The 13,625-nt window shown below is 36.9% G+C and overlaps 1 pseudogene; it reads right to left on the minus strand.

Moving 5' to 3' along the window:
* Window positions 1-1,011: 1,011 nt before the first annotated feature.
* LOC113268989 (40S ribosomal protein S12-like) lies at window positions 1,012-1,408 on the minus strand (annotated as a pseudogene).
* Window positions 1,409-13,625: the final 12,217 nt, after the last annotated feature.

A 13,625-nucleotide genomic window follows, 5' to 3' on the forward strand; every position in this document is an offset into this window, starting at 1 on the left:
AGTTTTCTGCGTTGCTTAGGCTAGCACAGGGCAGTAGTTGAGAGACAAACAGAAACAACCCTTTAGGACTGAGGCCATTCAAGAGTGGTGTAGAAAGAGTTAGGTTTCCACTGTGTTTATGAGGTCAGTATCTTGGAAAGGCCATGGGAAGGCCATTACTGGACCTGGGCTGAGGCTGCAAGATTCCTAAGGACTACATGCTCTGAGCACACAACTGGAGCAGAGCACCCCCAAATGTGCCCGTGCACTTATACCTCTGAGTGTGCGGCAGGAGCAAGAAAAAGCAATACACTGTACTTTGGAGTCAGGAAGAGAACCATCTTTCTCTTGCAGTGTCACTCCAGCACCCTCTTTCAGCAAAGTTCCACGTACTTGCTGTGAAGGAGAAGTGCTTCGAGAATTCAGTCCATCACAGAGCAGGTACTGAAGGGTGATTTTGGAGCTAAGAGGCAATAAATTGATAACTGGCACAATACCCTTTATCAGATTAAGGAAGTTCTCTTCTATGTCTAGGTTTCTAAAAGTATTTTTCACGAATGGGTTTTGATTTTATCAAAAGATTTTTCTACATCTGTTGAAGCATTCATATGGTTTTTCTTTACTGTGAATGTAGTCAACTATATTAAACCAATATTTTATTGGACTAAAATATATATAACATAAAATTTGCCATGTTTTTTGTACATTTTTTTATTTTTAAGTGTACTGATTCAGTACATTAATTACATATACACCATCACCACTATCTTGTTCCAATTTTTTTTCATCACCCCAAACAGAAACTCTGTACCCATTAAGCAGTAACTCCCCATTCCAATTCTGCCCAGCATATACAACCTCTGATCTATTTTCTATGAATTTGTCTAATCTAGGTATTTCATATAAGTAGAATCATATAGTATTTGTCCTTTTGTGTCTGGCTTATTTCACTTAGCTTAATATTTTCAAGTTTCACTTATGTTATGCAACTTTTTTTTTTTAGGAACAAAAACCAAGTTTTTTATTTATTAATTTCTTGTACTGAAAGTATTCCTTGATGACATCCTTGGCCTGAGACTCTTTGCCATAGACCTTAACCACCACACAACTGTAACCAACCACTTTGTGGGGTTTTCTGTCTTTGTCAGTTTTACAGAGGCCTACCCATTGCCCTAGTTTCTTGCTGTTATCAACCTTAATTAGGTTGATTTGGTGTTCAGCACAAAGGGCCTCCACCAACCTGGCATACATAGGCTCATCACAGCCAGATGGAAGCACACAAAGATGGGCTTGGTGATTGTCTAAGGCTTTGGCAGCTTTTCGAATTCCATGTGCTAGGCCATCATGGATGAGAGTGTTCTTCAGCACCTTTTGTAAAGCAGTATTAAAAATCCATTGCACCTCCAGTAATAATGCTTTCCTTGGCCATGGCAGTGGGTTATGGGTGGAGCTGAATCTTGGTGCACCTGGACCTCCACCTCCACATGACTCCACAGCAGCAGGGAAAGAACAGAACTTCATTTCTTTTTGTGGCTGAATAACATCCATTGCGTGTATATATCATATTTTGTTTATTTATTGTAATATATGTGTCAATTTGACTGCACCATAGATGCCCAGGTATCTAGGTGTGTCTGTGAGGTTCTTTCTTGAGGAGATTAACATTTAAATTCATGGGCTGAGTAAAGCGATGGCCCTCCCCAGTGTAGGTGGACATCATCCAATCTGTTGAGAGCCAAAGTAGAACAAAAGGCCAATGGAAAGTTGAATTTGCTCTCTGCTTAACTGATTAAGCTGGGATATCGGTCTCCTTCCTTTAGCACTCCTGGTTCTCAGGCTTTCAGACTTGGAATGGAGTCTGTACCATTGGCTCTCCAGCTGTTAGGTCTTTGAACTATACCACCAGCTTTCCTGGGTCATTAGCTTTGCAGATAGTAGACCATGGGACTTCTCAGCCTCTATAATCATGTGAGCCAATACCTTATAATAAATCCCTTTATATTTGTGTATCTTTATATCCGTCTATCTATTTGTCATCTGTCACCCCCTATTGTTTCTCTAGAGAACCCTGAATATAAAACCTCCATTCATTTGTTGAAGAACACTGGTTTTTTCCACTTTTTGGCTAATATCAATAATGCCGCTATGAACATTAATGAACAAGTACCTGAGGTCCCTTTTTTCAATTCTTTGGGATATATATAGGAGTGGAATTATATGGTAGGTCATACGGTAATTCTACATTTAACTTTTCAAGGAATCACCAAACTGTCTTCCAGAGCTGCTGTACCATTTTATATTCCCACCAGTAATGTACAAGGGTTACAGTCCTTCCACATCTTTGCCAACACTTGTTATTTTCTGGTTTTGTTGTTTATTTTTTATTATAGCCAGTCTGGTAGGTGTGAAGTGGTATCTCATTGTGGTTTTGATTTGTGTTTCTCTAATGACTAATGATATTGAACATCTTTTCATGTGTTCATTGGTCATTTGTGTACCTTTTTTGCTCTTTTTATTATTCTTTTAAAGATTTTATTTATTTGAGAGAGAGAGAGAGAGTGCAAGCAAGGGGAAGAGGGGGTAGGGGAGGAGCAGAGGGAGAGGGACAAGCAGACTCCATGCTGGGCGCAGAGCCTGACTCAGGGCTCCATCTGACGACCCTGAAATCATAACCTGAGCCAAAATCAAGAGTTGGATGGTTACCTGACTGAGCCACGCAGGTGCCCCTTTTATGTCCATTTTAAAAATGGGTTGATTGTTTTTATGTTTTTGAGTTGTAAGAGTTATTTATATATTCTGGATATTAAGCCCCTATCACATATATACTTTGCAAATATTTATTGCCATTCCATTGATTGTCTTTCATTATTAATAGTGTTCTTTGATGCACAAAAGTTTTTAATTTTTATGATGTTCAATTTATCTATTTTTTTTCTTTTGTTGCCTGCGCTTTTGTTTTTTTTTTTGTTTTTAAGCAGGCTCCACACCCAAGGTGGGGCTTGAACTCATGACGCTGAGATCAAGAGTCACATGCTCTACTGACTGAGCCAGCCAGGCATCCCTGCCTGTGCTTTTGGTGTCATACTTAAGAAACCATTGCCAAATCCAAGGAAGATTTATTCCTAGTTTATTTTTAAGAGTTTAATGGTTTTAGCTCTTAAATTTAGGTCTTTGATCCATTTTGAATTAATTTTTGTATAATGTCTAAAGGAAGGTTCCAGCTGATTCTTTTGCATGTGGATATTCAGTCTTCCTGACACCATTTGTTGGAAAAGCTGCATTTTTCTCCCACTTGAATGGTCCCTGTTGAATATCAAGGACCAAAATAAGAGGTTTTATTTCTGTATTTTCAATCTATTCTATTGGTCTATGTCTGTCCTTATGCCAGTACCAACCACACTGTTTTGATTATCATAGATTTGCAGTACATTCTGACATTAGGAAGTGTGAATCTCCCAACTTTGTTCTCTTTCAGGGTTGTTTTGGCTATTCAGAGCTCTTGAAACTCCATATGGGTTTAGAATCAGCTTTGCCATTTCTGCAAAAAAATACCATTGGGGTTATGATAGAGATTGAATTGCACTTTGGGTAGTGTCATCCTTACAGTATTACGTCTTGTAATTCATGGACAAGAAATGTCTTTCCTTTTATTTAGGTCTCTTTTACTTTCTTTCAGCTATGTTTCATTGTTTTCAATGTGCAAGTCTTTCAACTCCTTGATTAAAATAATTCTTAAGTGTCTTACTCCTTTTAGTGCTATAATAAATGGAATTGTTTTTTAAAATTTCTGTTATAATTATTTATTACCAGCGTAAAGAAATAAAACTGATTTTTGAGTGTTGATGATGTATCCTGCAATTTTGCTGAATTTGTTTCTTAGCTGTAAAAGTTTTCTGAGTCTTTAGCATTTTCTACATCTAAGATCATGTCATCTTAGAACAAAGATAATTTTACTTCTCCTTTTCTAATTTGAATATCTTTTATTTCTTTGTCTTGCCTAATTATTCTGGCTAGGGCTTGCAGTATGATATTGAATAATAGTGATGAAAGTGAGCATTCTTGTTTTGTTCCTGATCTTAGGGGAAATGCTTTCACTCTTCCACCATTGGGTCTGATGTGTTGTGGGGTTTTCCTATATGGCCTTTATCATATCGAGGAAGTTCCCTTCTATTAGTGTATTGTGTGTTTTTATCGTGAAAGGGTGTTGAATTTTGCCAGATGCTCTTTCTATATTGATTGGGATGATCACGTAGTTTTTTCCCCTTCATTCTATTAATGTGGTGTTACTTTGATTGATTTTCATGTATTGAATCATACTTGAATTCTGGAATAAATTCTATTTGTTTATGGTGTATAATGCTTTTACTACAATGCTGGATTCAGTTGGCTAATATTTTGTTGCAGATTTTAATTAGGAATATTAGTCTATAATTTCCTTTTTTCGTAGTATCTTTGTCATGCTTTCGTAACACTGGCTTCATAGAATGCGTTAGTAAAATGTTCCCTCCTCTAATTTTTTGGAAGAGTCTAAGAAGGACTGATGCTAATTCTCCTTTAAATATTTGGTAGTGAGCTTCTTTGTGGGAAGGTTTTTGGTTTCTAATTCAATCTTCTTATTTGTTACAGGTCTATTAAGATTTTCAGTTTCTTCTTAGTTTTGGTAGTTGTGTGTTTCTAAGAATTTGTCCTTCCCATGTAGGCTATCCATTTGTTGGCGTAGAGTTGTTCGTAGTATTTTCTTATTATCTTTTTTATTTTTGTAAAGTCTGTTGTTATGTCCCCTCTTTCATTTGTGATTTTAGTTATTTGAGTCTAGTCTTTTTTTTCTTAGTTTAACTAAAGTTTGTCAGTTTTGTTGAACTTTCCAAAGAACCAACTTTAGGTTTCCTTGATTCTTTTGCTTTTTAGTCCTGTATTTTGTTTATCTCTGCTCTAATTCTTATTATTTCCTTTTCTCTATTAGCTCAGGGTTCTTTTCTCTTCTTTTTCTAGTTCCTGAAAGTGTAGATTTAAGCCATTGATTTGAAATCTCTCTCTCTCTCTCTTTTTTTTTTAAGTATAGGCATTTACTGCTATATATTTCCTTCTGAGCACTCTTTTTGCTGCATCCCATAAGTTTTGTATGTTGTATTTTCATTTCCATTTGTCTCTAAATATTTTCTAATTTCCCTTGTGATTGCTTCTTTCACCCACTGGTTGTTTAAGAATGTTTAGTTTCCACATATTTATGAGTTTTCATTTTGCTTCTGTTACTGATTTCTATCTTCATCCCTTTGTGGCTGGAGAAGATACTTTTGTATGATATCTATCTTTTTAAATCTACTGAGACTTGTTTTGTAGCCTAACATATGGTCTATCCTAGAGAATGTTTTATGCGTTCTTGAGAAGAATATGTATTCTGCTGTTGTTTCATGAAATATTTTGTATGTCTGTTAGGTCTAGATGGTTTATTGTGTTATGTTTATTGTTAGGTCTAGATGGTTTATTGTGTTGTACAAGTCCTCTATATGCTTACTTATCTTCTGTCTATTTAAAGTAGGGCATTCAGGTCTCCAACTATTATTGTAAAGCTGTCTATTTCTTCCTTAAATTCTGTCAATTTTTGCTTCATATATTTTGAAAGTCTCTTGGGTATGTAAATGTTTACAATTGTTATATTCTCTTGCTGTATTAAAAATTTTACTAATATATAGTGTCTTTCTTTGTTTCTTGTAAACTTTTGGATTTAAAATCCATTTTGTCTGTTATTAGTATAGCTACCCCAGTTCTCTTTTGGTTACTATTTGCATGGAATATCTTTTTTAGTGTTTTTACTTTCAACCTATTTGTATCTTTGGATCTAAAGTGAGTCTTTTATAAATAGTATATAATTGAATCATTTTTTTAAAAATCTACTCTGCCAATTTTTATCTTTTGATTGGAGAATTTATTCCATTTACATTTAAAGTAATTACTGATAAGGAGGGATTCATTTAGTTTTGTCATTTTGCTGTTTGTTTTCTGTATGCCTTATACTTTTTTGTCCCTCACTTCCTCTGTTACTGCCTTCTTTTGTGTTTAGTTGATTTTTTTTAGTGAGTTCCCTTCTCATTTCCTTAATTGTATATTCTATAGCTGTTTTCTTTGTGGTTACCATAGGGATTACATTTAACATCCTAAGGTTATAACACTCTAATTTGAGTTGAATATAACAGTTTATATTCAATAGCACACAAAACTTGCATGTAGCTCCCTTCCCTCTTTCTGTTATTAGATGTCACAGATTACATCTTTACATGTTATATGGTCAATAATGTTTTTTATGAACTTGTCCTTTAAACCATGTTTTAAAAAGGTGGAGTTACATACCATAATTATAATAATACTAGACTTTATAATTATCCATGTATTTACCTTCACTAGAGATCTTTATTTCTTCTTACAGCTTCAAGTAACTGTCTAGTTTCTTTTCAATTCAACCAGAAGGACACCCTTTAGCATTTCTTACAGGACAGGTCTAGGCAGCAATGAAGTCTCATAGCTTTTGATTATCTGAGAATATCTTAATTTCTCCCTCATTTTTGATTTATTTATTTCTTCATTTTTCTAAATTTCTTATTGTAGTAAAATACACTAACAAAAAATTTACTATCTTAACCATTTTTAAGTGTACAGTCAGTGGTATTAAGTACATTCATATCATGCAATTATCACCCCCATCCATCTCCAGAACTCTTTACATCTTACAAAACTGCAATTCTTTTCTTTTTTAAAGATTTTATTTTATTTTACTTGACGTAGAGAGAGAGACAGCCAGCAAGAGAGGGAACACAAGGAGGGGGAGTGGGAGAGGAAGAAGCAGTCTTCCGCTGAGTGGGGAGCCCGATGCGGGGCTCGATCCCAGGGACCTGGGATCACTCCCTGAGCTGAGGGTAGATGCTTAATGACTGAGCCACCCAGGTGCCCCAAAACTGCAATTCTATACCCATTAAGCAACAACTCTTTATTTCCCCAGTCCTGTCAGCTCCTGGCAACTGCCATGTCTCTATGAATTTGACTACTCTAGGTACCTCATGTAAGTAGAATCATATACATAGTATTTGTCTTTTTGTGATTGGTTTATTTTACTTACTATAATGTTCTCAAGTTTCATCCATGTTATAGCATGTGTTAGAATTTCCTTCCTTTTTGAGGCTAAATAATATCCCCAAATAGTAAACATTTTGTTTAACCATTAATTATCAATTGATACTTGGTATGTCTGGTTATTTTAATTGTGTGCTAGACACAATATTTGAATACTTGTTTGTGGAAAAATTTTGAGGGCTACAATAACATTTTTTCCCCCATAAAAGATCTATACTTGGTTCCAGCAGTTTCCTAGGAAGATCTAGCGATCCAGGATCACATTATGCACTTTTAGGAATTGAGATGGTTTGAGGCTGGGTTGTAATTTTTGCTGGTCTTAGTTTGCTTCTAGTTTTCCCAGGTTATGGTCCTGTGGAGAGTCAACTTACAGCACAGCAAATTCATTAGGGATCCTTCTCCCTCCTAATCTTCATGGGCTCTGGGATCCTACTTTTATCCTTCTAACCACATGAGGCTGCCAAGAACACTGCTCAGATTCCTCTCCAGGAACTAGCAAACACCCTCAAAGGGGAAAAGAATTCAAATATCAAACTTACCTCTCTGGATTATCTCCTGAGGCTACCAAGGTAATTTTTACTGCTTTTTATCACCATCAAGTAGTAGCTTTTTATATTTTTTTAGCTTTTCTAATTGTACTCATTGTGAAGTTTGGTCTAAATTATCTGGAAAGGAAATCTGGTGGTTTTTTCTTCTACTCTTTTTGTTGCTTCCTCTCAAGTTCCATGTAGGAACCATTAGCTCTCTACCACAACTTTCAAACTTCTGAGCCAACTTCAGCTCCAACTTCAGTTCATCCGTTCCAACAGGTGGTTTGGCTTTTTGTTCAACTGAGAGAGGAAATCTTTCTCAGCGCCCTCCTCTCTACTTCAGTACTGTTTTTTTTTAAATTATTTGACTGTTTGTTTCTGTATCTTTCTGTATTTTTGTCTACTTTTTTTCTCAAAATAAAATCAGTCAACTCTTGTCCCCATAGCTTCAGCTTTCTACCTCCTGTCTTTCCCATTTTCCATCTCACCTTGCTTCATCAACTAGAGACAAGGCTGTCTTCAATCTCTCCTATTTGCATATAACCATTTCCAGGTATTCCTCACCTAAATAAAACTTCACCCTCAATCTCCTTCTGTCTTAAGCTGTCACGTCCTCTTTTCCCTTCTTTACATGGATATCCTTTCCTGAAGAGAAAACTCCTGTGGTTTCTACTCCACCCCCCATAACAGTCTCTTGAAACTCCTTTATAGATGTTTATCAATGACATCTAGGTTGGCAGTGACTCTTTGTCATTTTCTTCTATGTTGATTTCTTTGGAGCTCCTGAAACTATGGCCTACTTCTCCCTAAATCTTTTTCCCTTGGCCTAAATTGTAATTCTAGTTTCCTTACTCTTTTACATTTCTGACTATTATGCCTCTGCCATACTGTAGCTGGCTGCTTTTCTCACATTCCTTATAAGACAAATATAATTTCAGAGTTCCTGCAAGGTCTTTGGGGCAGATAAATGGTTCTATTGTTAGAAAGCCAAGTTTTTCACAGGTGGGCCTTAGGCATGTCCTAGAGTAGGAGAGTAAAAATGGGCAAAAGTTGTTTTGCTTAGCAATGTAAAAAGCTATTTCAGTGATAAACTGGGGAAATTTTTGCAGGTTGTATTACCTTTAGGAAAATGTTTCTCTTCCTTAATGTGTATTTAGACTACATTGTCTCTGAGAATTATTGTTTGTCCTTGAAAAAGCCATGTGAGGTTGTGCTTTCATGTTATCTGTAGGACAATTTAGAGAGCTATCCTCAGCTCCCACCGGGAAGATACTTGAACAGGGACTGAACTTGGAGTGGGAAAGCCCTCTATGGACTGTTCTCCTGAAGCCACCTTTGTTGTCATCCTAAATTGACTAGCTCACATTCTGGTAAATGTCCTAGTATCTTCCTATGATCCCTGGATTGTGTGACATTATGGAACAAGGATATAATCCAGTGGTAGAGAATCTCACACCTCTATTCTGGGCCTAGTGAATTCTCTGAAGAAAAAGAAAAGTAAAATGTGCTTTTGTTTAAGGAGAGAAATAGAAGGGGTAGGTTTCAAGTCATGAAAATAAGACTAGGAAGTCAATGTACCCTGTGAAAGGGGTAACATTTTTCCTTTCCTCTAGGATTCTGGGATGTAATAATCTATTTAGCATAAAGACGTAAGTTTTCTTTTTTCCTTCATTATCATTTCCTGTAAGTATTCCCAAAACTTTAATAAAGCTTTCAGCATGCCCCACAGTGGTTTTATGGATAAATAAAGGATACCCCAGAAAGGAGACATGTGACATCTCTGCACCATCACCACCACATCCAGGTGTAATTATTGAGGAAGGTCTAAGTGATGAAGAGCTGCGTGAGCACTCCAACGTAGTACTGAGGGGAGGATATGATAATGGAGGGCCAACCACACTGCACATACTCCCTTCCCCAAACATATGAGAGGAAGGTACACCTTCAAGGGGAGACACTTCCCAAAGTTCTATCTTGAACTCTCTTTTCTGTACTTGTCTTACTCCCCTACACACTCCTCTCCTCTCTTGTCTATATTGTCTGCTTCCATAGGAGCCTGTGAAATGACCCTCCCCCTCACTCCTAAGTTACAATCACAGGCCCATAACTTGTACCCTGAACTATAGTCCCATATTCCCACCAAGTGACTATGGACATACTATTCACACTATAAACTCCATGTGATTAAGGTTAAACTTAGTGTTTTTACTTTCCCTCTACATTCCTTCTATCCATACCAGCATTTCTCTGTCTTTAATATTTTTATTTTTGTTGGTTGCAGAGTCATTTTCCATCACCCAGGCTTAGAATGGGGTCATCTTCAAGTTCATCTCTCTTGCCATCTTCATCCATTTGCTTGAGCACATCCTGTCAATTCTTCTTTAGTGGCTCTTCCTTTGAACCCCACTTTTCCATTCCCACTGCCATGATCCTAACTTGCTCCCCTTGCTTCATGCTCTGATTCTTGTGATACCCTTCTGGTTTCTAGTTTCTTGTTTTTGCCTCTTATAGGAATCTGTGCATCACCACCAGATTAACACCTTCCTAAAAATTTTTATGTCACTTCTCTGTTAGAGCTTTTAGTGATTCCTTGTTACCTTCCCAGCCGGTATTTAGTGACTTCTTTGGCTGGTATTAAAAATCCTCCAGTCTGGCCCCTTCTACCTTTCCAGTTTGTATCTCTCTACTCCCCTAAATGGTCCTTGCTTTTAACAGAACCAGTCATGCTTTCTATTTTCTTTCCTCTCTGTCTCATAGTTTTCTCATTTTCAGGCATATTCTTGGTTTTCTTTCATCTCAGACACATCCTTTCACAACCTCTATCCCAAATGCCATCCAAGCATTGAGGCTAAAATGTCTCTTTCTTAGCCTTAAACCTCCATTTCACTGATTATAATCGTCACGTGTTGCAGGGATGTATGTACATGTGTTATTTCTCCAACTAAATTGATCATTTTGTGAGAGTAAAGCTGTGTTTCCTATATTTTATTTCCTCTACAGACCCTATCAGAATGATGGGCACATGGCAATTGGCAAATGTTGGAAGGAATAGCTGAATGAAAGAATATTCAAGAAGAAAATGCTAAAGGAGAGCAATTATACAATTGGGAAGAGGTTTTCCCTGTTCTCAGTGAGCATTCTGAACAAAAGGTAATTTTTAAAGCTAATTAAGCTATATATACAAATTTACCTTTGGCTTCTTGTAGTCCTTTGAGTTGGACCATATTAGACTTGAGCATGCAGGTCTAAGGAAAATAGCCAAATAACTTTTTCTTGAACAAAATTTCCTTTTCTTGCCATGGCTATGTAGGAATATAAGATATGAACACAAAATGGGTCTAGTTTTCCAGTCAAAGATAGGTCTTTTGCAAATATTATTAAACTTATTATTTCTAAGCCACTTGCAAGTGTGGCTTAATCTACTAAGAACTACTAGAAAAACGTCATTTTTAAATTAGATTCTTTCTTCCAGAGTAATGTAAATATAGTTTTCTAAAAATAAAAGTAGAGGAAAATGACACCATGGAAGCAGGGGCAAGTTCTTAGCCCTATAATTCTATAGAAATGATATTGTTATTCTGGTCTGCTCAAACAGTTCTGTTGTGTGTAACCAACACACCAAGAAAAGAACAAAATGTCAAGTTTTAATCTATTAAAATAATTAAATTTTATTTGCTTTGGTTGATAGCAAGTAATTTTTAGTCCCAGAAAGCAATGGTTTGTTGTTTTTTTTTTTTTTTTTTTTTACTTTGCACTAATCTTGAGGGTGTTTTGATGTCAGTGAGTGTTTGGCTAGTTGTATTGTAATTTTGCCAAATTGCTTGGAGTCTGAAGGAAAAAAATCCGCGAAATAGATTTTATATTAATGACTTGATATTAAGTGAATTTGGCTGCGTTATCTCTGCTTTTTCATCTTAATCAAAAGAGGGTAAGTACTGAAATAGTCACAGTCAAAGCTTAGCTAGAGCAAATTCTCAATAGGCCAGTTGTCTGTCTCTCTCTCACAAATACATATACTTCTATTATACCCTATATTTTTTGGAGAAAAATCTTGGGCTATAGTGTGGAAATGAGTGTTTGTCAGGTGATCTGAACTTTCTGAGATTGGAAAAAGCATGGATCCTGAAGGCTTCCTAATGGACTTCTTAATGGGGATTTCCAGACTGTAAAATTGAATGACTAGGGTTGCTTTCCTCCTGAGATCTGTAGTCTCTTCTATCATGGTGAGAATGGACATGGTAAGAAAAGAAGAGGATGTGGCTCTTTCAGGTAAAATCATCAATTCAATGCAGCAAAAATATGAGCATTCCGATGTTGTGAATCAGACGGCAGTTGTGGGGTGGGGGGTAATCAATCAGGGACCTCAGCTGCTCTACATTGAAATTCATTGGATTTGTACCGAGACCATGCCTCCCATGGGCTGCTCTCAGGCAGTGACTGAGCTGGGCACAATATCAAGGCAGGTCTGTTCCTGGGAGCTATAGAATTCCTCTGGCTTTGTCCAACCTTCCTCATACTCCATGGCAATCCAGCAGACTTTTCCTCCTGCCTTTCCTCCTGCTTTCCTCCACTCAGAGTCACACTGGCATCATGGTCTCATGGCTCTCCCAACACTTTTCAGCTTCTTTCCTATTTTCTCTTACATGGACATTTCCCCTAATATATGCTTGCACATTTGATCACATCTGTTTCTCTAGTGACCTGGATTACACAGCATCTACTGGGTGCAAACTATTCTTCTGGGACACATTCGATAAACCTCTGTCAGTAAGAATGGAAGAACAGCTTGCCTCCATTTCCTAGTTCTCTGTTTGCAGAGCTGAGCTGTGGGTGCTTGGGGTGGAGTGAGTGGGTGGACTTTTTCTGATACTAAGCATGAGCTCAATGAATATTTGTTGGCATCATTCATTTATTCAATCAATTGTCCCTTCAGCCAGGAAATGGCATACATTTATCTTAAGAACCTCGATGAGGTAAGAGCATCTTTAAGCAATGCTTTATTTGGCTGGTGAATGCAATTTAATTGCATGTTTTTCAAGAATAACTACCTGGGGGCTAGGCTCAATAGGGATTCACAACATGAAATATACATTTTGACCTCTACTCTGGGAGAATATTTAATCTAATTAGAAAGACAAGATTTATGATCATAAAATCATACTTAACAATATAAGTATATAATTCAAGTATGTATTATATAATTTATAGGACTTCATAATTTAAAGTATATAAAGGATATAGAGACGAGAAAGTTTTTATGTTTATGGGGTCATACCCCGAATTCTCATGTGGGAAGGAATATTCTATCCAGATTCTGTTTGCAAAGATTCCTGTCTGCTCAGACATTTTTATTTCTCTTTCTCTTAGTGAACATAGCATTTATCTAGTATATATAGAGACGAACTCTGTCTAGGTGGCATGCTCTGGAGGAAGTGAGCTTTTACTTTTTGTGTAACTTCCAGAGAGCTGACTTACACAGTAAAATATTGCAGTAGTCTTTTCCCACCTCTCTGCCAAAGGAAGCAAAATCCTATCCTCATCCTGGAGGCAGGCTCCAGGAAGGTGCCATTAATGTAAAATAGAGCTAGGAACGTATCTGGTCAAATGTCCTTATTTTGTTAGTGAAGAAATGGAAACATAATGAAGGTAAGTGACTTGTAAGGAATTTTGGTTAGAAGCAGCAACTAATCTCAGTTACTTCAAACAGACAAATAAATAGAATTATTATAAGGATTCAGGGATATTCCATGGAATCCCTGGCCTGGAAATGAGGCTATAGAAAGCCATGGAGAACTCAGGAATTCTCTCTTTGCTGCACTTCTTGGTATCTGCTTGGTGTTCTTGGCCCTGGTTCTCTGTTGCTCAGAGAATGCTCACATCTGCATTCTAATTCCAGTCATATAAAGAAACCAGCCAGCTCTCTTCAATCCCTAATCCAGGTTCCTGGAAGAAAGAATCTGATTGGTCCACTGTGGGTCAGTTGTCCCATTT

The sequence above is a fragment of the Ursus arctos genome, unplaced genomic scaffold (assembly GCF_023065955.2).
Source record: "Ursus arctos isolate Adak ecotype North America unplaced genomic scaffold, UrsArc2.0 scaffold_8, whole genome shotgun sequence".
Classification (NCBI taxonomy): Eukaryota; Metazoa; Chordata; class Mammalia; order Carnivora; family Ursidae; genus Ursus; species Ursus arctos.